The 26,836-nt window shown below is 48.4% G+C and overlaps 1 protein-coding gene and 1 long non-coding RNA gene across 2 annotated transcripts in view; both read left to right on the top strand.

The window, feature by feature from the left end:
- The window catches only part of LOC122157458 (inositol-trisphosphate 3-kinase B-like), a 49,818-nt gene that overhangs the window by 6,092 nt on the left and 16,890 nt on the right, over positions 1-26,836 (top strand). The gene's annotated exons all lie outside the window — the stretch shown is intronic.
- LOC122157467 lies at positions 17,075-20,262 on the top strand. The gene is made up of 3 exons (XR_006167908.1): positions 17,075-17,144; positions 19,873-20,039; positions 20,132-20,262. It is a non-coding gene; the product is annotated as an uncharacterized LOC122157467 (long non-coding RNA).

Raw genomic sequence — 26,836 nt, 5'->3', positions numbered from 1 at the left:
TGACCTGCTTTCATCCAATAAAGCCCAGCCAAGCTTTCTAAGAAAGATATGTTAATATTTAACAGACAGCGAAAACTAAATGTTAACATTTGCAAATCACCAAGTAACTTAGCAGCCTAATCCCTGTTCTCAAATGTGACTTCTAGGGCAACATGGGCTTCCATGCCTGCTGGGTCACTTGGCTTGGCCCACATACAGAATTCATTGTGCTCAGCCTCCCTCTCCTCAGGAAAAGTCCTCTCCTCCAATACCTTTCTTTTCTATTTGCTCCCATAGTATCTATAGGATTAGCTGAAGAGTGTTCTTAAGACGGGAAGCTGATCTTAAATTGCTCACTAATGTGTTCTGTAATACTTACATATAATAAATACATTCACATTAATCATGCACACGAAGAGCCAGGCACAGCATTTGCACAAGGGCTGCAAATGCTGCAGTCTGAGGTTCACCACTTTCATGTGAAAATGCCCATCATTTGGCTCTTCGGTCAGTGTTCAGGAAGCAAAATGTGCAGTTTGCTCTGCAGCACCTTTCAGTTGGTATGGGTACACATAGAAACTCACCGTCTCCACCTGCAAGGTGGATGTTTTTGGAAAATGCAGATTACAGCCACTTCTTTCCATGCCTTTGTGTCTGCAGAGAGACCCTCTGCTGCCATCAGCTGTGGGCTGTGCAGGGCTTCTCTGCCTTGCAGTTTCTTGTTGAACAGTGATATCAAAACCAGAAATAGCTGCAGGCTGCTAAGACCCATGTTAACCTTTTTCCTTTCACTACATTGATTCCAGCATTATCAGACATTTCAGCTATGGGAAGAAGTCTGTGGTTGGTTGTTTTTTTCTTTTAAATAGTAAATCGTTAATGGTGTAGAGAAGGGGAGAGAGCCTTCTAGAAGGAATTCAGTTCTTCCTTTCAGATCCGTGATATGTGGTTAGCCAAAACATGAGGATTGCTTCTGGGAGGAGAACTGTGGTGTAGTTCTGCTTAGCACTTGAAACTTCTTGTAGTACAGTGCATCATCTGATCAGCACTACACAACAGGAACTGCATTAGCATTCAACACTGTTGTGGTTCTTAAGGAGTAGTTAAGCATCCCTCAACACCCAGACAGACATTTGAGAGCTCTGAAGTGCCATGCTGACAAACATTTTAATGAGGTTTGGTTCAAAGTACAGAATTAGATTCTCTTCACCTTTCGGATCACACATTTGGTTTGCAGAGCGGTCAGCAACTGCAGTTCCCATGTTGTGGTCCTCATTGAATTGATGTAGGGCTCACTGTTGGCTTCTGGAGTTTCATCTTTGCTTTACACCTTACACCTGATGTTTTGGAAAATGGGGACCTTAAGACTGCGTGAAGCAGAGGAGGCTCTTCTCTCATGGATGTTGTGATCACCAAACTCTCTTCAACCCAATTGCCTTGGGCTTTGCCTGAATTGAGACCGGTGTATCATTACCTGGAATACCCAGCACTATTGGTTGGTAGGGTTGTGATGCCAGGGAGCAGGCAGAAATGTGCACCATGTGGAGGACAGCAGAAGGCTGAGCAACGGCTGCACCTACCTTCAGCAGCACCTCCTCCTCCCCCTTCGCTTCCTGTCCCTTTGCCCTTGCTTGGGCAATTCATCTGCAGCAAGATACAATCAAAGAACCCTCTTCCTTTGCTAAACAATTCACTTCTTTTGTTAGGGTCAGATAAAATGCTGATAAAAGCTGTTGTAGCTCCGCTGAGGCCAGCAGGAGTGTGCTGCAGATTCGGTCCTTGATCATTTTCCCTTTTGTCTTCCCTGCACGTATCCAGTTACACCTTGCAGCGTGCCCAATGTGAAGCTGAGTTAATGGAGCAGAGAAACAGTCCTCACACAGGTTCTGTCTGTTGATGCACACAGCCTTTGGGGCAGGAGTGTTCCAAGCAGAGATCTGCATGGCGGCTTTTTGGAAACTGCATTTAAGGTTGAGTGTTTTTTCTTGTTCCTTGCTAAAGTCTCCATTCCCTGCTGATAGGGTGGGAGCAGAGCCTTGCCTTCAGCTCACTGCTAAGCCCCTTTCATTGCAGCCATATTTTGACAGAGTGTTCTGGTGAGGTGTAAGAATAGGTTCTATCCCACTGAGCTAAACACAGAACATCTTTCAGGAACGGGTACGAAAATACGGTGGGTGAGGGAGACTGTGTGTGCCCCTTAAAAGAGCTGAGCCCCGATGGGTTGGGGTGAGGGGGTGGTGAGCAGGTTCCTTCCCACCGTGAGCACCATAGGGATTGCTCTGCCGGCGGCTGTGAGCCTCGTCAGGCATCCAAGGCACAGAGCAGCCGGGGGAGAATTAATAACACGTCCAAATGTAATATGGTTGCTATTATGGGTAATATATATTTAACACTCTGCAGGGACCATTCAAACCTGCATCTGTAGGAAGGGAGAAAAAGTCAATCTTGCTTTCTTGGCAGGCTGCAGATCAGAGTCCGATCTGCAATCTCTCTCGGTATGTTTTATGTGGGTGGGTTTTGTTAAATTACAGGCAAAGTTATTGCACCCCTAGGCTACTCACACTAAATGTTTGTCCAATTTTAGCAACATTCTTTCCAGGCTCAGCTACATTTGTTTTTATCTTCTCTATGGCAATTGATGATCTGAGTCTAAAATGTCTAACTCTGCAGGATCTCCCGTTATATGTTTCTTCCCCAGCTGTAGCTGAATCAGGACAGTATAATACTATGACATGTTGTAATGCCTCGTGCTTTTTTTAATACATTCCAGATTTAAGGAGTCAGCAAAGTTTACATATCCAAAGTAATAAATTTAAACAGTAATAAGGACAAATCCTGAACCGTGATTGTATCTTAAAAGTGTTTTGGTGTTATTTTTCCCTTCTATCTGCTTTGGTCTGGCGAAGGTCTGTTTGTAGGAAATTCAACAGGACAGATAAAAGATGATGAGACAAACAACTTAATCCCTTAATAATGTTAAGTGGAAAATCCAACAACAGATTGGCAAGGAACTCGAATAACAACTGCAAAGTGGCCCTTACTGAGGACTGCAGAGCTGGTTTGAAAGGCAGAGCCCAGGAAATAACCAAAGACAAGCCTAAATAAGATCCCACAGGTTCAGATACTTCTTTCAAACCCAAACTGGAGCCCAATTTAATTTTTTAATCTATGCCTGTATAGTTCAGCTCCACCACAGCCCAATTTTTCAGAGTAGTCTCATGCCTCCTGCCGTTCACAGTACCCACAACAAATGACCACAAAGGGCTGCAGGGTTGTGATGTTTGTGGGTGCTGGTACAGGAGATGCTGCTGGTGGGGGTGCATGTGGAGGTGCCTCCTGGCTGCACCAGGCAAGCTGGGCTCAGCTTGCTGGCACCATGCTGGTCCCCACATCCCACTACCTGCCTGGCACCCAGCTGCACCCCACGCAGCTTCCTGCTGCTTGGGACCATCTCAGCTGCTGCCAGTCAATATGCCTTGAAAGCAAGATGGCATTACAGAAGTAGTAGGCACTCAGAAATACAATTGCCAAGCAGCTTCAGAAAAGAAGTTGTTAGTTCTTATCTCTTCAGAGATGTATTTACTTAGAGCTGACAGCCCTTCAGCCTGTGCTTTTGTGGTAGGAATGTCTTACTTGGGTGGAGGTGAGGGCATCCAGAAAGGAAACAAAGGAATGAGATTTTGGAAAGGTACACATTATCTCAATCCACCTGAATGACTGCTATATTTTAAAAGGCAGCGCAATGCAACAGGTTGTTTGAAAAAACCCTCAGTGTCATCTCCCATCTCCATTGCTTTAATATTCTCCTAGAAATTTGCATACAGAATGTTCCCAATCCACTTTATCTTTCTCTGCTTGACAAATCCTGCATTTTCCTTCAGCAGAGGGAGATCTAATCTTGATTTTTTTTCCAAAGCCCACAGAATTGCCTCGTCAGGTGTCACTCTGCCACCTTCATGCACAACCTGTGTATGCCACCTTCATGCACAACCTGTGTATGCCACAGCTTTTCAACTAGATGTGCCATCAACTGAAAAAGAATCTGCTTGAAGTTCATTCATTCCAGAGAAAGGGGTTGAAAAACAGCCCGGAGCCAAATAGAGCCTCTCTCAGAGGAGGGTGAAGCTAATGCCAGCTGGTCTTGGTGAAGCCTCCTTGCACAAGAGGTTAAAACAAATGCACAGCCCCTCATCTACATATCAGCTTGAGGAGAACAGTTTTGGCCTCTCTCCTCTGGTCTCTGTTTTCTCATGTTGCTCCTCATTGCTGGAATGGCTTTTCTGCGCTTCTGAAAACAGCATGTGAATCTGGGTCACCAAAAGTGTCTGTGACATGGAACAGGTGCCAGGCCAGCGATGAAAGAGATGCAGAGGTAGCACAGTGCCACCTGGGGTGTTTTGTCTGTTCCATGTTGTACAGCCCAACCAGCTCTGGTTCTCGGTCTCTGAGCTTTTAATGAGCCTAAAAACAACTCCGCATCCCAGGTCTGTTCTTGTGGATGGGAACCCTTCCCAGAAAGGGAAAAAACACAGAGGTGCCTGTTTAATATAGGCTGATCTCATGCTTGAGCATACGCAGGAGTTGACCTTTCAGCTCTGAAATATGTGATGGGAATAGAATAAATCACATTTGGAAAGAAAAGCCAAGTAGCTGAGGCTTGATGCACCTAGAGGGAAGGAATTGAAATGAAGAGGCTGAAAGAGATGCAGAGGGGCCAGATGACAGAATTGGAAAGTCATCTATCAGCAGTGGGTTTGATGGATCTTTGCAAAGCAAGTCTGCAGAGATGTGAAACTGAGACAGGAGGTGGTGAGCCCGGGAAGTGAGTTCTAGTTGGGTAGGTAAGTCGGAAAGATGCTGTTAGGGATGTCATCCTGGAGAGGCTGCAAGGCTTACAGGCAGGTTGGACATGGGAACTGAGAGGCATCCAAGTTTTCCACTCGCTAAAAGTTTCGGGGTAGGAGCAAAACACTCGCAGATGAGAGCAGTAATATTTACACTCACATTGCAGAGACATAAACTGTACTACGAATCACCAGTCTGCAAAGAATCATGTCTCTGTATCGCCTTGCAAGCCTGGGTACAATCATGTTTCCATCAAAGTCAAAGCCAACATTTCCATAACCTTGCGTGGAAGCAGCTCCAAGCCCCAAGGCACAATCGCTTCACCCTCAGGGCCCGATGTTGATTTGAACATTTTTCCAAGAGAACCAAAACTCTCCTCCACCACTCGGAAGCCAACGCAGCCTCATTGAGGAACTTCCTCTGCGTGGTGGCCTCTATTGGAGACCAACTGCCTGGGCAGTTGCAAGGCTTTTTCAGGCAGCAGCAGAGGGTAGGGCTGCTCTGCGCTGGAGTCCATAGCTTGCCTGAAGAGATGCTGGGGTTCTCCCTCCTGTCCTATTCATAGCCCTGGAACATCTGTAGTGTGTCCCCCAGACAGCTAGACCCCCAGTCCTGTCCAGAAAAAGTCTTGGCAGGACAGATGTTGTAGGATCTGGCTGGAGCTGGAGGAATAATTTTTTGGCAAAGAGTACATTTTCCAGCAAATGTCAAGGGAGAGGGGGAGCAAAATGATTCACAAATTCAAACACATTTCCTGAATAGTTCTGGCCTAGGAAAAAAAAAAAAAAAGAAAAAGAAAAACAAAAAAACAAAACAACAGAGGTGGGGGAAGAGGGAGGGATGTTAAAAATAGCAGTGCGTGTCATTTTGACACTTTCAGAATGAAGTATTTCTTTTTGGGAATGGTTTGTTGGTGTTTTGCAAGCATTTGAAATGTAGATTTGATTCAAAATGGCATTTTTTTTTTCACTTAAAAGTTGACCTCGGCATTACAACGCATTCAGAAAAGAAAAGAGAAAGGGTTTTTTGGAAGTTACATAACCCAAAACGAAACACCACCTTTCGCTGTGACTCCAAATGAGACATTTCAGAGTTTTCCTTCCACCACCCCACGATTTCATCCTGTGTTTGGTTTGACCTGAATATCCCCTCTCCCCTGTTTTTTTGGTTGAGTTCTGATAGCAAGAAAGCTGTATCCATCCAGCTCCCGTGCTGCCCAACCCTTCGGTGCAATGCCATGAAGCACGGGCTTTAGTTTAATCTGAGGTCAGTCACCCTTCGCTGTGATTCAGACTGAAACCTGTGGTATCAAATTAATAAGAGCTGTAGGTTTTGTAGATAACTGGCAGCTTCTCCGGAAGATGCGATGTGGAACCTCGGTTAGAAAAATAACCCAAACTCATGGGGCCCTGAAATCTGATCTGGAAATCTTTAGAAAAGCCAGAGTTTGCACACAGCTGAATGGCAGACTTTCACTCCCCCAGCAGTCACACTGGGCTCATTCAGCTGATTTATTAAAGAGCAGCAAGCAAACAGCAAGCAGATGCTCTGCTGCAGCCAAAATGTGCACAGGGTTCCCCTAGGCAGTGGGGAAGGAACGGGCACATTTGCTGCACGATGAGCCATCGCCGAGTTCTCTGTCCCTTGCTGTGTTTTCTGCCTTGTTGGGACATTTCATGCCGTTTCCTCCACAGAAGGCAATCCGTTTGTGTCTGGAGCGGAGCTGCCTTTGCTGGGGTTTACCTTGACAGTTTCCTGAACTCCTTGCCTCCACGCCTTGGGAGGGTGCAGGCACAAAGCACATGCTGCGGTGCAGTACAGCACACTTTTCAGCAGCAGCTTCTCTTGGTCGGGGGCTGTAGGAAATACCTTTTCCATTCAGCTGTAATTGTCACACGATAGAAAGGTGGGTAGATCTTATGGGGAGGGCAGGGGCTGGTGGTGCCCCAGGGCAGAGCCCAGCAGGGGAGGAGCGGGCTGTGCAGGGATGGAGCTGGGCTGTGGTTCCCTCCTGCTGGTGGGCAGTGAGTGCCTGCAGCACAGCAGCACGAGGTCAGGCTGTGCACAGCAGCTCTGCAGAAATCTCAATCGTGCATTTACTGTTAAAACACTGCCTCACGGTCTCCTCAAAATAATGAGGATTGACCTAAAGAAACACCAAAGTTTTTTTTAAATTCTGTTTTCTTCTGCCTTTAGTTACACTTGAAGCAATGTAACAGTCCTTTCTGCTAGCAGTTAGGCTACCTTCTTTTTAAAAATGAAAACTCAGAGCTTCAGCCACATGAATGCAAGGGCTGGGGGTGCTGAAAACAAGGCAGAACTCTCAGTGAACTGCACAAGTGGGCAAACACACTATTGAAATAGCTTCTTCCCGCAGTCAAGAAATGGGCTGAATGGAAAGAAAGGCCAGAAGGGCAGAGCATGTAAGCTGATTCTGCTTTCCTGTAACAAACCGAGAAAGCCAGCTCTCCCTCCCCGCCCCGGCTGAAACAAAAAGCCCATAGACAAGTAGAGCAAAATCTGCCTTCCTGTTTGTACGTGTGACATGAGGCTGGGACGGCAGGTGGCATTGACTCTTACAGCTCCGTGGAAACTGGGAATCATCTCTAAGGCAAAGCCGGGAGGTGGGAGCTTAGACAGAGACAGAAGCAGTGACTGGGGGACAGGAGCTGTGCAAACAGTGTGTGTGGTCCATGTTGCTTCTTTGTCCAGTTTTACATGAAATACAGTTCGAGCACTTTTTCCACAGGTAAAGGGGATTCAGAGATCTTTGACACGAGCAGCTACCAGGAGATAGGGAAGCATCTGACTGTGTTCATCTTAAAATGGGAAAGCAGTGAAGAGCCTGCCGGTGCAAACTGTGAGATCATAGCAAAAATGTCAGCTTTTCAAGTGAACGATTGCATTGAGACAATGATCTAGTGACGGCTGTACAGATCTTTTTGCCAGAAATGTTAGGCTTTGACAGTGTGTGGAAAACACCAAGCAAGGCTGTTCAACCATCCTAAACTACCATGCAATTGAATGATGCAAAGGTCTTGAAGTGATGCCAAGCTCGCTGTTCTCTAGCAGCATTATGGTTGTTTGGGCTTAGATCTACTTCCACTGGATATACTGACACGTTCTCCTGCTCGCCTCTTAAGATGCTGCTCTGTTCTTTTTCCTTTCCAGCTGGTAGATTTGCATCTTCGTTTCACCAAGGGGAATGAGGCAAGGATGTTCTTTTTAGTGCATTGTTAAAGCTGGTACGTGTTTAAAGGAAATAATCCCAAAGCAGAGGTTGGCTGTATTCCATCTCCTCTTTCCTTAGGTGCCCCATCTGCAGGGGGAGCTTTGGTGCCATTGCATCACTAGGGCAGTTGTAAAGATTATGTACCACATGGATACATGATCTTCTGGACAGCAGCTGCCTCTGGAAAACTTGCTGAAACTACTGCTGGCCTCGTAAATAGAATATTTCCAGTGTATAAGATTTAGTGAGGAAAGTTAATGTCAGAAAACATAGGTTTGCATAACAGCAACATTTTCTGTATACCGTGCAATGAAGTAACTTACTTGGGAATTTAACTGCAAGTCAGTTTAAACAGCAGGGCCAGCTGTAAGACACCGCACGTTATGACACACGTGCTGAGTGTTACTGCTCTGTGTCAGTGTTTATTGAACAGAGTAGGGCTTTGAGAAACACGCCTTGGCCCAGGAAGCTCTAACAATGTCACGGCACTTCACATCTGTAAATCAGTGAAGATAACACTCTGGTTTTTTTTGGAGTAAGTTCTCCAAAGACAAAATATTTCTGAAAACAGCTACTAAGCCCTTAAAGCCCCTAAGAAATATTAATATTCTGATTGGGTAATGGAAGACCATGGACGTCACAGGTTTTCCTATTCTGAAAAATGCCCTGCCTTTTCCTGGAGGAGCAGGAGACTCTAGGTGTAGCTTGGAGGCTGATTTTGCAGCAGCAGTTCCAGCTGCTCCCACTGCAGAGTGTTTATTTGCTGCTGTCTGCTGGTCCTTTGCAGCTTACTTTTGCTACTGCAGGAACCGACGCCTTCAAATAATGTTTACTGACTCCTTCAGCTGTGCTTCTCTCTCATTTTTTTTCGTGAATAATTGACGGTGCAGTGCATCACTCCATTTAAGTTGGAAGGCTGAGATGAGACTGGGCCAAGTCCGATCTGGTGTAGCTCCGCTGCATCTGGTGGGCTTACAGCAGGGATAAAGGTTAGTAAGAGTAACATGAAACGGGTGAGCTGGGCTGTGTGTGTGAGTGTGCGTTGTGTAAACAGCTCCACTGTGGAGAGCCGCCCACATTGCAAAATCCCCCTCACAGCTGGAATGGATAGGGATCTGTCAGAAAGCACAGCATGGGCAGACCAGCAGGAAAACATGGCACCGGGGCTACATATCCCATCTCTTCCCAAAGCAGGGCTGTTGTGTGTGCAGGCGGTGCCATTGGGGCTCAGCGCTCACTGCTCACTGCATTGGCACCGCAAGGAGGAGGACGGGTCAGGGTTGCCATAGCCTCCTATGGGAGTAAAGTTATAAATACATTTTGGAGCAGAAAAAGGAACCATCCACCAGAGCTATTTTTTATGACCTCGAAATAAAGTTAGAATCTGTTCTTTACCCTGTTTCTTAATGCAGCTGCTGAGCTCTCCAGCAGAACAGGAAGCAGTCTGAGGAGCTGTGTAAGTAACCAGAGTCATCAGATCAATGGAAAAAGTGGTGCAAGTACGTTTTGTGAAAGTGCAACCAACAATTTTGAAATGTCTGCCATTTGTCTTTCTAGATCAGAGCTGTTGTTCATGCTAAGGGGACTTAAGTTCACCACTGCTATGTCTGTAAACAAACAAAGCGTTTCTTTTTGATGGTACACATGATGTGCACCCAGGGGTGAAGCAGAAGTCTTTCCCTTGGTGTCCTGGAGTCAGGTGTCAGATGACTCCATTTCTCCATGTGATCAGGATCCTTGCAACAATTTCTGTGCAATATGGAACTAAAATAAACCTGCAGTTATTGGTAGCTGGGCACGGGGAGCTGGGGATCTGTGAGGAGGGAGGGAGAGGATGAGGGACACCATTTTGCTGTCTGAGAGGAAGACACGCAGCTCTTGCTCTCAGAACGGAGGCTGGTCCTTCATTTTAGTGACACTTGCAACTTCTTTCATGTTTTGCAAGCTCATCTGAGAATTGAATGCATGCCAAGTTCATCTTTCAAGGGAAGCGGAGTTGGGCTGAAAATACTTTCAGCACCAATAATTCAAAGGAAGTGCAACTTTTGTAAAGGCATGCTATGTGCATCTAAGAATCTACCTGTTTTTTCCTGTTTCCTTTTTCCCTTTTTCTCTGTTCTCTTGGTTCCAAAAATTGCTTCTTCACTGTCCCATCGTGTCACCATTTCCTTTTTCCATTCATCTTTCTCCCAGAAGCACATATGGTTTTGATGCCATCACAAGCTCCAGCTGGAAATAGAGCACGACTTTTTTCTGAACGTTGTTTCTCTGGGATTTTGATAAGTGTAGAGCGGACACCCCCCAGCTTTTTGCTGATGGCCCTCCAAACTGTCCTCCGCTTGCAACACCCGCAGGCAGGCAAAGGCCAGCTGGAGCTGCCAAGCAGAGAGGATGCCGTGAGTGTGGGAGCTCCTGGGACTGCAAGGGTGCCCATGGCAAGTGGGAAAGGGTGGCTGCAGGGAGGGAGCAGTGTGGCGTGGGAGCACAGGGTCAGAGAAAGAGATAAGGCGGGCAGGAAGGGGAACGGCAGGTAGAAAAGGGAAATGACCACTGGGGCCAGGAAGACTGAAGAGAATACAGGGGAAGCTGCGAAGCCATCTGGGAATCTGCTTTAGCCATGTGTAAATCACAGGCGTCCCTGCGGCTCAGCTTCTCCTTGCACAGAGCACACCGGCGCCCAGAGGAGGGCGGGCAGAGCCAGGATGGCGGCGTGCGGCTGCATGGGGTGAGCCTGCGTGGCGAGCGGCAGGGGACGTGGGGTGTGTGGGGCCAGGGAAGCAAGTGGGCACCTTGGGGTGCAGGCAGAGCCCTGCGGTACTCAGGGAGCAGAGGTGCAGAGCAGCGCAGCTATGACTGGGGGGCATGGGAGGAATGCGTGGGGTGGTGGAGGAGGGGGAGCTCGGATGGAAGCTGGGTGCAGCAGCTGACCAGGGAAAGAAAGAGAAGGGAAAAATCATGTGGAAGGCTGCAGGGAGTGGGAAGATGTGTTGTGGAAGTGCAAGGGAAAGCAAGGAGAGCTCAGAGGGTTTTCAGAGCGCTTAGTGATGTCTGGGGTGGGATCTGTGGCAAGAAGCTCGGTCCGAGCCAACCTCATGTTGGCATCAATGGGTAGAAATAGGCCCTGCAGAGCACAGCTGATGTGGCCTGCATGCTCAGCGTGAGCACAGCTGTGGCCGAGCAGTGCCTTGACTGTAAAAGGAGTTAACTTGCATCAGTGCGGTCATCTGCACTGAACGTGTCTAAAAATAGGTGAGATGAATTGCAGTCCCAAGGACAAAATATTGCAATGAATGAACATAAACAGCCTTACATTGTAGTGTTGTGTGTATTCATGCCTGCTGTGTGTATGTGCATGGACCCAGATGTGGGACTCGTACGTGCAAGGTGCAGTACAGACCAGCCTGAGACATGGACGTCTCCCATCTTCTGTGCAAAACTCCTCTGCACTTTGAACCCTGAAAAACTGGGCCGTGGCACTGGAGCAGGCTGCAACTCCTCAGGCACGTTTTGACTGCCCAGCCTGCTCCCTGCTCCTTGCTGTCCCTACCCCAAGTTTCTGCCATTAGGTCTCCAGGTGCCTTGGCTCAGCTTTTGCGTTCTTGTCACAGTGGTGTGCACATGCATATACGTGGCTGGCACTGCCCTCAAAGGGTTCACAAGGAAAGGTGCATGCAATTTGGTTCTGACTGTAGCTGAGGCTTTTGGTTATTTGTGGGAAAGCCTGTGAAGGTATTTGTGTGCATGGGAAGCAGCAGTCTGCTTACAGTAATTGCGAATCTGAGAGCCTCTGGTGATGCCTGAGCTTGTGGAAGAGAACAGATTTTAAATCAGGTTGTGGTGATGCTGGCACACACTTTCAGTTGTCAGAACTAATACCAGCAAGGGGCAGAGTTCATTCTCAGGTACCAGGTGCGTTAAAAATCCGTCTATTTGTGCAGTTAATTTTCTTCATGCTTTCATTTGCTTCTGTGCCCTGAGGTCTCTGAAGACAAGAATTTCTAAGGGCCGATGTCAGTCCTGAGATCACTTGCTGGTAATGCTCACAGGAGCAGTACAGAGACTGCAGTCCCTGTATTTCCACAGCCGTGTATCATCCCACTACATTTGCTCAAGTTCAGAGGGGATCAGCAAAATCCCAATAAGCCAGTTCCTGACTTTCTGTGGAATTTCAACAGCCGCCATAAACTCATGATGTGAAAGGAACCAGACAGGATTTCTGCACTGTGTGGGTGGCATTGCGCAACAATCCTCTGTGGCCAATGGATTCAGGAGCAGGACCCAAAGGGGAGGCATTTCTCCCCAGAGATGCTGTCAGTACACATCATTCAAGGCTTGTGCCTTTGCTGGATGGCTGCTTCAGGAAGGTGCTAGCCACAGGGCATCCCCGAGCATCCTCCACCCATGGGCCTGGGGAGCAAAGCCTTCCCCCGTGAGATATCCCCAGGCTGCCTTTGTTTCAGCACAGCTCTCAGCTGAGGGTCTGGCTGCTGTCTCAAATGCTTGCAAAAATAACGCCTGGCTGCGTTCAAAACCACACCCTTTCCTGCAGCTTTAGCTAGAGATGTTGTGCCGCTCGCGTTGCTTTACGGCAGAAAATGAAGAGAATCTGAGAGAAATGAGGTAATGGGATGTTTGTTTGGCAGAGTGCAGCTGGGGTCTTTGGCCTGTGGGGAGAGAAGGTGTGCTTTCTTCAGGAGGGGTTTTTAAATTACATTTTTAATGCAAAGAAGAGTGAAGTGGGCCTAAAAATTACCAGCATGGCCTCAATTGTGGTTCTGTTTATAGGGAATGTTTAACTGGGATAGATGGTGAGTTTGGGAGCTACATGGGCATTGTTCAGAGATTGAGAGCACCTGTCCTGGGCTCTGGTTTGAGCTCTTGAGGTGAAGCTGATGTGCTGGCCCCAGAACAGGGAGCCGATGGAGGTAGCACCATCGGTCATCCCCAACTTGCATCCCCATTGACCTAGGTGGAGTGTGATTTTAGGGGGACTGCACTGCCTTTTTTCTGAGACCCTCTGCTGCTCCTCTTGATCTGGACAGGCCACAAAGCTCTGATGGAAGCACATCAGACACCAGTGGGCTGCGTGGTCCCCTGGGAAGGGATATGCTCCCTGCCTTTGCCCTGTCCTCTGCTGGAACTGGGGCAAACCGTGGTTTTTTGCTTCCTCTGTCCAATAAAACGTGCTTCTCCCGGGTGGGTCCTCTGGCACTGCCCTCTTATGACCCCAGAGTTTCAGTCTGTGCCAGGATTTCTGCAGAAGATCCCTTGTCCTGTGCTGGGATCTTTCCCCATAGGGAATGGGACTGGCCCTTCTCAGCATCCCATGGCTCTGGGAGCTCTGCCAGCTCGCAGCCAGGCTCCGCTGCACACACAGGACAATAAAGCTTGTCTCTGACAACTGACTGCTTTCTGGCCTGGGCTTTGCTCTGGGAAGAGGCAGCATTTCTAGTCCTGTGGGAGTTTTCATCTCTTTCCATGTTTAGTTTGAATCAAGGGTCTATACAGCTCCTTGCAACAATTAGCTCCGTGAATTACAGCCCTCATTACTTTGGCTATGCCGGGTCCTCTCCTCCTCTCCTTTTTCTCTGCTCACCTCCCTCAGTAGCTTCTGTAGCAGATGGAGCTGGTCAGCAGAGAAGATATTTCGGGGTATGTGAGACTGCAGAGATTTGCATCGCCTCACAGCAGGGGAGTCCTTAGTCTCTCATGCAAGAAGAGAGCAGCAGTACACTTCCTTCTGGTGGCAGGCAGGGTAGCCCCAATATAAACATCTATGTGGAACTCTCAGACTGGGGCATATGGATTTCCTCTTTGGATTTCCATTTCCCTTGCCACCCCTTTCAGTTGACGTGAGGTGCAGTAGCGTGCAGGTTTGTGCTGCAAGGCTGATTGTGAGTGATGCGAGGGGGAGAGGGGAGCACAAACGCATACACACAGATACATAAAACCCAAAAGCCAAAACTCACTGTCTGATGCAGATGAGCATTGTTTCTCACTGTGCCGCTGGTCAGTGTGCCGCAGCCACGGGACAGGAATAGCTCGTGAGCACCTATGGCACATGCATGCCCAAGCACCAGTGCACACTGTCAGCACAGCAACAGTGCAGTGGCCACCAGCGTTGCCACTGCTTGAACCTTCAGAGCTGCCAGCAACCCTCAGAGCCAAAGATGTGAACTTTGCATTGTGGGATGATGAACATGACATGAGAAGGGATTTACAGAGAGAGCCACATCCTTTGCGTCATGGTGCAAGGCGTAGATGGGGACAGGCACTGCCATGTGGGAGGGAGCAGAAGTGACATCCTCTCTGTCTGCTCCTGTGTGCAGTGCGAGTGCTTCCAGCTGTGTGTTAGCGGCATCTGCATCACATTTGTACCACATGGATCCAATTCCAAAACCATCTTTCAGTTTTCCCTCCATCCTTACTGGAAAGCAAAGCTCTTGATGAAACTGTAATGAAGGTAAGCTTTTTCCAAATAAGGATTCTAAAAACTGAAAAAGAATGTCAGGATTTGGTCCAGTATAAAGGTCGCTTTTGCTTTTATCTTCACAAAAATGACAAGCATCCCTAGTTGCTGTAGTAATTGAGGTCAAAATAGAAGCAAACAAGGAGGAGCAGTGAGAGAGCTAGAGAACCTTTAACCCCACAGCATCTCTGTGCTGCTCGCTAACAAAACATAGCACAAAAAGCCTCCTCATTAGGATGGAGAGTCATGGACCGGCCTGGCAGAGCCGTGTGTGGCATTCATTGCAAAACTCAGAGCTAGCAGTGTCCCCTGCACCATCACTATTTCATGCTGATGCTCAGCCCTGCTTGATGTCTCCCTGCTTGCAGCAGGCTGATTGCTGGGTGCACAGGGGTGCTCCACTGCAAGGACCTGTCTGAGAACGCTCGGGCTGTGCCTCTGTTATTAGGGGACGTCTTGTCTGCCCTTGTGTTTCTGATGTCAGCATGAAATGTCCATCTAGGCTTACTGGACGCTTTGTTCCCGTGCTGGGATTACAGCCTGACAGGGACTTGTTTGCATCTAGCAGCTGATGGGAGCACTGTGGTGTTTAAAGGGCGCTGTAGCCCTGAAGGCAGAAAAGCTCCAAGGAAGCTCAGTGCTTGACCCTCAACTGCTGAGCATGGCTGGTGCTCCCAGGACTGAGCATTGCTTCTCTGGATTTGGATTCCTTCCTGAGCATTTTGCTAGTCCTGATTCTTCTCTTACCTTCTCTAATTTTCCCGAATATCTCTCATTACCCTCTCTCTCTGGCAAGTCAGTGCATCAAATGGAGAGGGACACTGGCAGCTCTAATGAGGGTTCTGCAATCTCCTTATTAACCTTGTGTCCTTCTGTGAAATGATTTGGCTGCTTTTATCAGTCCCTTCTGCCTGCAGCCTCTCTGACTTGTGCCTGTCAGGATTCAGAGAGTTCTTTTGCCTTTGAAACACAGGTTTTTATAGATGCTCTGCATACAGTTTTAGTGGCAATAGTTTGTCTTTTCATCCTTTTATTGTACCGGATGTACCATAGGCAGGCTCCAATTCCTGTTTACTTTAAATGCTATCACAACATTATTACACACGCTTTCCTGATTATATCTCCTCCTCTGCCAGAGGGCTTTCAAGAATTTAAATGTCACACTGGTCAAACATTATATATCATAATCAATACAGGAAGGAGAACTGAAATACAAAACTTTCCAAGAGGAAAGAGCCCAGAAAAGATGCACAGTTAGGAGTGTAAAGGTGGATGCAGCCCCATTGCTACTGCAAGCGCCGGAGGAACTGTCCTGTTTTGGGAGCAGCAGGGAATGGGAGGTGACAGCAGAGCTGCAAACCTGCTGGGCTGCTTGGTATCTCTTCCAGCTGAGGTGGGAGTGCATTTTTGTCTAAATGAGACCCACTGCCTTTTTAGGACTTTTGGTGAACATGTTTGCAGCCATGGGGATCCTGTGCTGAGAGCTGTGGGATGCACGCAGACCTGGGCTTGTGAACACTGCCTCCCTTCCAGGACTGACAGCTCTAAGGAAATAATTAATATCCTAGGCACCCCTGGCAGGCAGTCTAAATGCACTCCATTTTAGTATGGCTGTTTGGCAGAGAATCCAGCATTTTCATCAATACCTATTGGCTTTCATAGAATCAGAATGTTATAGATTGGAAGGGTCCTTAAAGACCATCCAGTTCCCACTCCCTGCTGTAGGCAGGGTTGTTACCCACTGCATTGCCACTCTTTGAATCTGAGCATCCAGACAATTCCTTATCCACAAAGTGATCCCTCCATCAAATCCTGGCTTCTCCCATTTGGAGTCCAGGATATCAGCTGGGACAGTGTCAGATGCTTTTGTACAAATCCAAGTACTTTGGGCACCTGTATTTTAGACCCTGTTTAGAAACAAGAGTGGAGAGCAGCTCTTGATTTGGATACTGTCTGCAGGGTCTCATCTCTCCTCATGCAATGGCACTCCAATTTTGTAACAGTGAGTCAAAACTACTGGCTTTGGTGATTTATCCCTTGCCTGTGACAGGCTCAGGAGTGCTTGTCAGTCCCCCTCAGGCACACGCAGCACCCAGTCAGACACCTCCCACCAGCTCTAACATGACTTCCTAGCTTGTTTTTATTCTTTCTCTTATTTATGACTGTAAAGTAAGTTTTGTCCAGTCCGGGAGGGAACAGGGAATATAGAAAACAATATACAATTCAGTTTGCTGTCTTGCATCCAATTTACAGGAGCTGGTGACTTTGTACAGTACATGCTGTGAAATAGCAGCTCTGACTTGGCACTGGCTGGACAAACAGAGGTGACTAAGCAGTCTGTTTGATTCATGGCTAATAGCCTTATACAGAAGATCCGGGAAACCTCTGGGAAAACTGCCTATAGCTTAAGGAATTGCCACCTGAGAATTATAAAGCTGCTGGGGCACAGCATAGAGCTGTTCACAGAGCTGGGTGAGTGCACCATGAGGTACGGGAGCACCTAGCTTTAGGGCATCACGTCTCCTGGAGCTGCTGGCGAGCAGGATTGCGATGCAGGGCGACCCCGGGACAGCCAGCAGTGATGGGCTCCTGCAGCTGCTGTGGGATCTCCTGTCTCAGGTAGGGCTGTGGGATCGGGAGGAGCAGAAGGTGCTGGCAGCGCTGGGACACGGTGGGTGCTCTGTGATAGAAGTGGGAGAAGTGGGGGAGGGAGATATACCCCGGTGCTGCTGAGCAGGGTAATGTGGAAGGGCAGAGGTCTGCTTTCAGAGGTGCTGGGAACCCAAGCTCTCAGAGGGAAAGAAGGGGGGCTTGAGGTGCTTGTTGTTACAGCACATGGCATTTTGCTGTGGGAAATTGTGGATTATTGGCTAGGTGGAGATGCAGAGAGTGCTCTTGTGAACAGCGGGGGAAAGTTACTTGATTTCTCTTATTCACACAATAAGAACTCTATCTGTCATAAAAGGGTATACTTATGCAGCCTCTGAACATGAGCTGTGATGCCTCTGTGGTCTGCCGTTAGACTTCTGCATTAGTTTTTCCTTTGCCTTATGCACTTCCATCCTTAAGAGTGTGTCCTCGCACCCCACCACCCCTCAGTTTAGATTTTCCCAGCTTGACCTTCAGGATATTTTTGTTCTTAACAGTAGCTGAGATTCACTGAACCTGGTGTTGTAAGGAACTGTTTTGCCAGGCAGGGTTCTTTGGAGTTAAGTAGGTAGGGAAGGAGCTTGGTAGGCTGTTTGAGGGCATTAACTTAGCAGAAGGTGCATGTGTCTCTGACGGCAAAGGGCTGCTCTGCCTTCCTCCCCACACATCCTCAACCAGCACCATTCCCTCACCCCTCATCCCCTGCTCTTTGCTCCGGAGTGCTCTGGAAACACCATGCCGTGATTTGCAAGCTGGTGTGGCTGCAGAGGACCATGATCACTCTGCCTACCCCCAGCTCTGGCAGTGGCAGAACTCAGGACCCTGCACCAGCACCAAGGGCACCAGCCCTCAGTGGTGCCAGCGACTGCCCACAGGAGGTAACAGGGATGGAGAAAGGCACAACCCACGCCATTGGGGTTGGCAAATGCTGGGTGCAGGTGCTGCTTTTGAAGCAAGAGAAAAAGGCATGAGTGCTTGCCACACTTCTCAGGAAAACAGGAGGGAACAAATGTGTGTAGGTAGGGCATAAAATACAGGATTTGCTGGTGGAGAGGAGAGCAACTACTCTGCCTGCTGGTCTGGCCACTGGTGCAGTGTATGTAAAGCACCTCTCTATCACCTGCACAGCAGGGGAAGCAGGGAGGTGCCAGCCCATGGCTTCTGTCTGAGGGGTCTGACCATTATGAGCAAGTAGGGACGAGGCTTGCCAGGCTGTGCTGCTTTTCCATCACCTCCACAGCTCCTCGTGGGGCACATCCCAGAAACAGAGATCTCAAACCTGCATGGGTTTGCACTGCTGTGTGGCCCTGTTGTCTCTTCCCCTCCCCTCAGCCCTGGGTTTCTTTGCTGGCCGTGGCAGCTGTCTCAGCCCTGATGAATTCCTGCAGGATTCCTGCACGTAGGTGCTCTGACAGAGCAAAATGGGGGCAGAGGGAGGAGGCAGGGATCAGCAGCCTCCACGCAAACTGGGATTGCAGCTTATGAAGCTGCTGTGTGCAATGAGCTGTGGATAAAAGCGCTTGCATGCCTGATCCAAAGGCATTAGTGCTCATGTAGGCTCTTGCATACCACGGTTCCTTTGTACATAAACTCCTTGTGTCAGTGTCTTATCAAAAATCTCAGGCAGAACCCAAAGAAGCTGTGCAATATGGGAAACCTGCCAGGTGAGAGCAGCAATCAGGAGCTGCTTCTCTGGATAGCTGTGGTGTTCTTCTCCATCAATTTGGCTGCACATAACTCAGCTGTCAGCTGAACTGCTCTCTGTGAAAGCATCCCTTGTTGCCAGAGCCCAGGCAGTCCTGCTCTGGTACTCCTCAGGGGGCACAGGGCTGATGGAGACAGGGGAACGGGGTCTCCGATTGAGCCAGGGATATGAGTCTCACTAGAGATTGATCAGAGGTTGGGTGGGTTTGTGTTACTTCTTAAAAAGTAATACTTGAGTTTATTCAATGTGGGGTTAGGATTTTACTTTTGAACAAATGGCACTCAAATGAAACACTGTCTCAAACAAGAGCTCTTTAGGTGTCAGAGCCTCTGCCTTTCCTGTTGTTCTGCTCTGTGTGTGTGTGTGTTGAAAGGAGCATGATTTAATATGGTTGCCCTGCAGTTTAGAAATGTTGTGCTAAAGGGCTGGCTGCTAGATTGCTCTTGCGAAGTTTCTTCTGGATCCCATGGAAGTAGCAGATGTTACTGCTCAACAGTGAAGACAGAAGCTTAAAGTTCAAGGAAAGCTTTGCATCAGGCTGGGAGAACAAAGCCAAATCTTGATATTTCCTTGTCAGAGCTCTGTGCCGGATAGTAAATCTCGACGATGAATGTGGTGTGGATATGCAGTTCATTACCACCTGACTTCCCATGCAGATGTAGCAACACATGCATGGTCTCATCTCTCTTGGTTTGTCATGTGCAGCTGGAGTAAGTGTGTCCTGGGAAAAGTGAACATGTCCTGGGGAAAAAAAGAAAAAAGGCAGAACTTGCTTTTTCAGGCTCAGACACTTGAAATATGTGCTTTAGGTGATGACAGTCCCAGGATGCAGAAGATGAGAACTCACTTTCTTGGGCTCCTGGGAAGCTCTTTGTAAATGAATCAGAGCCAATGACCTCATTTTCAGTAAGCGAGGAGGAGAGGTACTTGCTGATTCGTCTGTGGAGATGCCTGATTAAGCTGCAGAGTAAATAATAGGAACAAATTTTTCAGAAGGACCTTTCCCTGGGGGCTTCTTCCCACTGAGTCAGTCCCGGTAACATCAACAAGCAGTGCTACTTCAGTGACTGGAGGAGTCACCAGGGCTGAGTGCTCCTTTCCCCTCAGCTGAGTCGTCACCATGGCTTTCTATTTCCAGCGTACTGCAGCACAAATGCGTTGTAAGTATGCATTGTAGTGGGACCTTGAGTTCAGAGAGCAGGGATGGGGTGGCGGTCCGAGCTTTGCTTTCCTTTTTCCCAAACGTCCACAGTTACTGGGATGATGTCCTCCACTGGAAAACATCCAGAGAAGCCCAGCAAAGAGGAAGAGAGGTAAGCAGAGGAGCACGAGTGGGGATGCAGTAATACGGGCATCAATGGAAACTGTTTTCCAGCAGATGAAATGCAGGCTCAGGGCAGCTGGGCTCAGCCAAGCAGACAGCTGAGTCAGCACATCGTGCTGTTGTCTTGCCTTCCACCCTGGAAAGGGAAAAGGACGCGCGCGTGCCTCCTCCTCCAAGTGCTCTGGATGAATTTCCCAGTGTTCTGGAGCCTGCAAAGCTCTGTGCAGGGTGGGCAAGCCCAGAGGAAGCACAATAGCTGCAGGGAGAGCCTGGTATTGCTTTAGGAGTAGCAGGTTTTGTGGTGCTCGGCTCAGAACTGCCTCTAAACATCACTGGAAAATACTTTGGTCTAATAACACTTTTCTGTTTTCCTGTTTTCCCTAAGTTCACATTCTTTGCCCTGGTTTTTGGCTGACTGATGAATTGATTTATTGCTTTAATAGCAGAAAATGACCATGAGTAAATCCCTTGCTGCCTCCAAGGCAAACTGCTCATGGTTTGTTCGTATTCCAGAGCACACATACTTTGCAGGGTGATTTTCCAGCCTCGGTCCTCAGGTTGACTGTGGAGACCGGGCTCCTCCTGGTGCACTTCCATGCATGGATGGAAGTGCATTTCCCAGGCAGAGCTTTGTCCTGACTCAGGTTTTGTATATCCATACCCTGCCAGCAGCTTGGGCCAGTTTGGATATACATGCTGGACACAGCTGCATTCATGTGACTTCCTGGGCTAAACTTTCTTATGGGGGAAGAAACAAGGTCTTTGTTTACCCGTCTCAATGGAAAAGTTTAGCTCTGGCCTGTCTTGCCAAGGAGGGAAGGAGTGTGCCAGAGTGATAGCACGGTGGGCTCTGGCTGCTGGTGGTGCAGAGGCAGGGCTGGTGCTGGGCATGCTGCTGGCATTGCACCCAGCAGTAAGGGGTGCCCTGGGCCATGGGGATCCTGTGGCTATTTTTTGGCTCTCTCGGCTGCTAAATCATAGAATCATAGAATCACCAAGGTTGGAAAAGACCTAAAAAATCATCCAGTCCAACCGTTCACCTATTACCAATAGCTCCCACTAAAAATAAAGCTGAGCAAGTCCCTTCAATATCCATCAGGGAATGAGCAGGAGAAGCTGTGTTTGTGGGGCATAGCAGTGGGTTGGGAAGGGAAATATCTTCAGCCATGGATGCGCAGAGTAGGGGATATTCAGCTGGCATGGGATGCTCTCTTGCAGGGTTAAAAGGCACAAACTTCCTATATGGCTTTCATTTAAATGGATCAAAACTGCTGCAAAGTTATATTTTAGTCAGGTAATATACCTCTGTGCTTTGAAAACTGTAGGCATGTGGCACAGCTCCTGTTAGAGTTGTTTAATCAAGATCTGCAAAGGGACAAAGGTATCCCATGCTTTCAGGTCTGCGGGCTGCTCTCCTGATCCTGGCTGCAGCAGAACCATATAAAAGGAAGGGTAGACTAAAGAACATTTGTTTAATATATATTTTCCAGTGAAAAGCTCAACTGGACCAGGATTCATTCACTAAGTCCAGCTCTTGAGATCAGCTACTCAGAAAAAATAACGTTTTATATTGTCCTCTACTAATGGTAGGAAGCAGAAGAGCAGGCCCCACATATGCATCACCTGTCCCCAACATTTAAAGCCTTCTGCTGGAGCAGGAGAGCATGTGCGAAGCTGCTGCTAATCCCCAGGCTCAGATCTTGTTGCAGCAGCTTCTCTGCTGATTTTGTCCAGATCCCCACTCCTGTGAGTGCTTCTGCTCCTTGCCTTTGAAGCTGCTTGGACTCAAATTAACTATGCTTTAATGGGATGAGCATCTTCCAAATGAGACTGTTGGCTGCTTGCCATCATTGCCACTTTCCAGATGCTTTAGATGACCCCTTTTTAACAGCACTTCTCTGAAAGAAACCAGAATTCCCTTACCATTTCCAAATCTAGCTGCTCTCCAGGCTGTGCCAGTCGCTGCCTTGTGATTACTTTGCTGGTGTCAGACTGTGTCAGATAAATAATCACCTCCTCAACACATCTTTTGTTAGTACCTCTAACAGGCTGGCTGTTAGAATACCTTGGTTCATTAGTGAGATGCTTTTTCCAGCACATAAACATTTTCATCCCAGAATGAGCGGCTGTTACTACCAAAAACGCGTGCTCTTGTTTATAAGCTGAATAAAGCAGAACACCTTCCATGCTTATGCCCACGTGACAGCCTTGTGAGTGGGACTGCACTGTGCTCCTGGTCCCATGGCATTCACTGGCAGAAGTGATATGCTTTTATTTGCAGATTTATGGTTCTGTGGGTACATCAGCCATACCACTTCTGGGCAGGCATGTTTGCATTTTAAAATCCAGCTTCAGCTCTCATGAGGTTTCTAAGTCTGCCCTTGTAAGCTCCAACTTCAGTTGACACCCTGTGCTTGGGGTCCCTCCTGCTCTGTCCCATGGAGGTGATCGAATTGTGGCCACCAGCCAGGCAATAGCTAGATGGGTGTTAGGAGCCGCATGGTTTTTGCATGCACAGTTATGTTTTTGATTGGGAATGGGGAGGATTTAGCCTCAATATTTGCATATCTCTTGTGCAGAACTCTGAGATGTTCAGCCTGGAGAAGAGAAGGTGCTGGGGAGACCTGGTAGCAGCCTTTCAGTATCTAAAGGGAAATGATAAGAAAGAAGGGGATGGACTCTTTAGCAGGATCTGTAGTGATAGGACAAGGGGAAAGGGTTTCAAACTAAAAGAGGGGAGATTTGGAGTGGACAGAAGGAAGAAGTTTTTTCTTATGATAAGGGTAGAGAAGAACTGAAGCAGGTTGCCCATAGATGTGGTGGATGCTCCATTCCTGGAGACATTCAGAGTCAGGCTGGAAGGGGCTCTGAGCACCTGATCGAGCTATAAGTGTCCCTGTTCATTGCAGGGGAGTTACAGTAGATGGCCTTTAAGGATCCCTTCCAACTCAGATGATTCTGTGATTCTGTGAATGTGCTGCTGTGTGTCCCAGCTGTGTAGTGCCAATGGATGTGTGAGCCTCCTCCACCATGGTGCTGTCACTGGCACTCTAATGGCTTGTAGTGGCAACAGCTGGGAGACCCTTGCCTCCTGGAGGGGGAGCAAATGGAGCCTTTTTAGTAACTCCTGTCACACTGGGAATGCCACTCCTTCTTGTAGCTTCCTGACTTGCTTTCAATGCAGAGCGTCTTGATGTTTGTGCAGGTGAAGAAACAGTAAATCCCAAATGGTCCCATGCAAAAAAAATGCAAACACTGCTGTGGTTAGCTTTCCATCCCAGGTGACAGGGACAGAATGTTTGCAAAGCAGCACAGCTTATTTTCTGCAGATCTCACCTCCTTACTGCTAAGGCCGAGGAACCTTGGGCACTGGTTTCCTGGAGAGGCCCCAGCTCTGGCAGCCCTACGCTACTGCACATAGTTGTGGCTTTGTCTGCCTTAACAGTGTAGGATCTTCTCCTTCACTGGCTGAGCAATGGTCCTGAGCAGTGCTAGCCAGCTGGGCAGGGGAGGCAAAGTCTCCAAAAGGCATGTAGCTCCAAGCTGATGTGTCGATGGGTAACGTGATCTCTGATTGATCTTGGTATCACTCAGTGTGAGTCTGTGAAGTTTTCAGTACTCTTCTGCAGAGAGCTGGACTGCCTTTTCACTTAGGAAATCGTCAAGGAGGTATGAGGAGCTTTTAGCAGTCATCCCGTAGGTGAAATCACCTTTCTGTAGTTTCTTTCCATTTCTAACCAGCAATAGGAGCAACCTGACAGCTTGGAAATGCCTGTGGAGTTGTTTTTTTGTGTTTTTCTTTTCCCTTTTCTGTTTTACTCCAGGAACAGAAGGCTGCTTAAGCCTCTTCATTCAGTACCACTGAAGGAATGTTTAATTCTCCATTAGTCCCTATCTCCAAAAGGATGGCTGTGCTGCAGCCAGCATGCTGGTGGGGGCTGGTGGCCACAGCAGCCACCTCTCAGTATCCATCAGGGATGCAGGGATCAGCCTGTGAGGCACAAGATGCTGCGCAAGGACATGATGCTGAGCTTTTTGGTTTTGTGCATGGGGGATACACAAACAGGTTTGCTAACACAGCAGCAGTGGCTGAATGGAAGAGGAGATGCTAACTTTCATCCTAAAATGCCACCATGAGGTTGCAAAAACACTGAACAGTTAGGCTGCTAGAAAGCATCCCCAAAATGTTAGAATTGTACCCAGTGGGTATGTCCAACACCTGGCTTATTAGCTCCCCTCTGCCCACGTCTGAGGCTCTGTGGTCTGTGAATTGCTGTGCCTGATGCCTTACAGCTCTGGCCAGCGGGTGGCGGGTGAACTCCCGCACAGCCGGGCCCCGGGGGCGGCAGAGCAATCGGGAGAGATCTGCAATTAGTTGGGCAGCAAACATCTCCTAGGGGGACCTGACCCCAGGGCCACCCATATGTGGAGGGATGAGTGGCAGCGGTCAGTATGAGCTGCGATCTGGGATTTGCCTCATCCCACACCCGCACCGTGCTGTTTCAGAACACTCGCAGAAGCGCAGTAGTTCAGCCGGATCTGAACCACACACACGCTCTCACTCTGCACCAGGCGCGTTTCTGGCTCCGTCCTGTGCTTCTTCATTCAAACGCAGTGCAAGCAGCGCGCAGCACGCCCTGCAGGATCCTGCTGTGTCTTGCTGATCTCTCGATAGCTTGCTCAAGAAAGCCACCTCCTGTTCTGCGAGCTTCAACACCATGTAATGGAAAAATGTAGAAGCGGGGCCCAGCTGTGCGTCACCGGCTGCCTTGGCAACCTCCGCCCGCGCTCAGCTCGGCCATAGGCGCGCAGGGCTGTCTGTCTGCTGCGGCGATGGTTCGCAGTGCTCAGCATCCTGTGGCCCTTAGCAGGGCAGCCGGGGAGAACAAGGAAATACCAGGGCTTGCTCGTGCCACTGGAGCCTGCTGGGCGCTAATGCAGCAGGAATTTAGGAACTCTGCAAGGAATTCCGTCAGTCTTCAAAGAAGGGACAGAAGCATCTGGCAGTTGGCCATTGCGCTTGTGTTAGTACAGGAAAAACACCAAATTTTTCCAACTCTGCTAAAGCGTTTCCTATTTGTAGGTTAACAGTGTGCATTTTGCTGTTTGGTACCAAATGTCAGTGAGAAACAAGGGCCTATTTTATGTTGCTTTGTAGTAAAGCTTAAGCTTTGCTTGCAAGCTTTCCTTAAAGCAACAGGAAGCTGTGAGCTCTGTGGGTGTCTTCTGAGACCTCCAAAAAACCCTTCCTGAGCCGACTGGAAAGTGCACCAGGTTGCTGCTGTACCAGCAGGCTTGCTCTCTGAGGCAGGCTGGAGGATGGGAATCAGGTGCAGGCGTTGGGCATGGACCCTTTGAGGAACTGGGGTTGCTCAGCTATTGATCACGCTTGCTCCTGTCAAATGGAAATGCCAGCATGCTCCTATTCTTGACAGACCCTCTCCTGGGCTTCTCCAGCACCCCTGCAGGGTGAAGTCCTGCCCATTAGCCGCTTACTGTCTCCAAATCACCCCACTTATGTGGAGAGGTGTTTCCTTTTTCTCTTATTTTCTTTGAAAAAAAAATACTAAAAATAGCCTGTCGGAGACCTAGTGACTAAGTCAAGTGCTGCTGAAGTAAACAAACAACAAAGTGTCTGAGGGAAGAGGATGACTAAATTTTTCTACCTCCTCTTCTGCTTCCCTCACCTCAGAGCTAAACATAGTCTCCTTCAGCAGGAGGATTTGCTGCTGCCCACAGTGACAGCCTTGCAGATACGGGCTTGCCGAGCCCCAGTCGTATGGAGAACCAGGCACCTTCCCTACATTCGTTTCTCTTCTCGCTCGCTCTTCCCCCAAGAGAAAATATATTTAGAAATGCCAAGACACAATGAGCTAAACTCTGCCTTTGTTCCACCCACGTTTATAATGGCTTCATTGTATCGCATCCGCCAGCGCCTTTGCGATTATATGGCTAGATATAACAGCCTCCTACCCTTCACTTTCTTGTCCTTATTTGGACCAGAAAATGGCTCGAGCCTTTTCTTCAAATTTGATAGGGCTGTTCTGGGAAAGGCTATTTGGATTTTAATGTGAAACTTGCCATTTCTGCTTCTTGAAAGGATGTCACAGCTTACTGGGGGGAAGCTGCTTGTTGCTGAGCTGGTGCTTAGAGGCTGGTGCTGGAGTTATGTGCTCAAACACCACGCCATGCCGCATGCCTGGCTTCTGCCGCTCGCCTCAAATACAGCCTCTTTCAAGAGAAATATTTATTTTAGAAACTACTTCGCTTAAAAAAAAACAACAAGGAAGAAGACGAACGTGCATTTTCAGATCTCACTCTTTAAATGAGGAATCTGAACAGGCTGGGTCACCCCTGGGTGTGCTGCATGCAGCTAGCAATGCTGGGCTACTCGGACCCTCTCCTTCCACACCCCGGGAGGGGGATGACAGCACGTGGAAGGCAGACTTCTACTCAGAATTATAATATAATACTTAGAATCATAGAATATAGAGTCATAGCACACCGCAAACTGAAAGGGACCCATAAACATCACTGAGTCCAGCTCCTTCGAGACTGTCCTGCATCCCAGCACCTCCTCCGTGTGCCTGTGCAAAACTCAGCCCTATGGGATTACATGCTGTCCTGAATGTG

Source organism: Centrocercus urophasianus, unplaced genomic scaffold (assembly GCF_019232065.1).
Source record: "Centrocercus urophasianus isolate 14NV4802_14NV808 unplaced genomic scaffold, USGS_Curo_1.0 seq_10, whole genome shotgun sequence".
NCBI classification, from domain to species: Eukaryota; Metazoa; Chordata; class Aves; order Galliformes; family Phasianidae; genus Centrocercus; species Centrocercus urophasianus.
The sequence above is the reverse complement of the archived record's forward strand: the minus strand, read 5'-3'. Positions and strand labels throughout refer to the sequence as shown.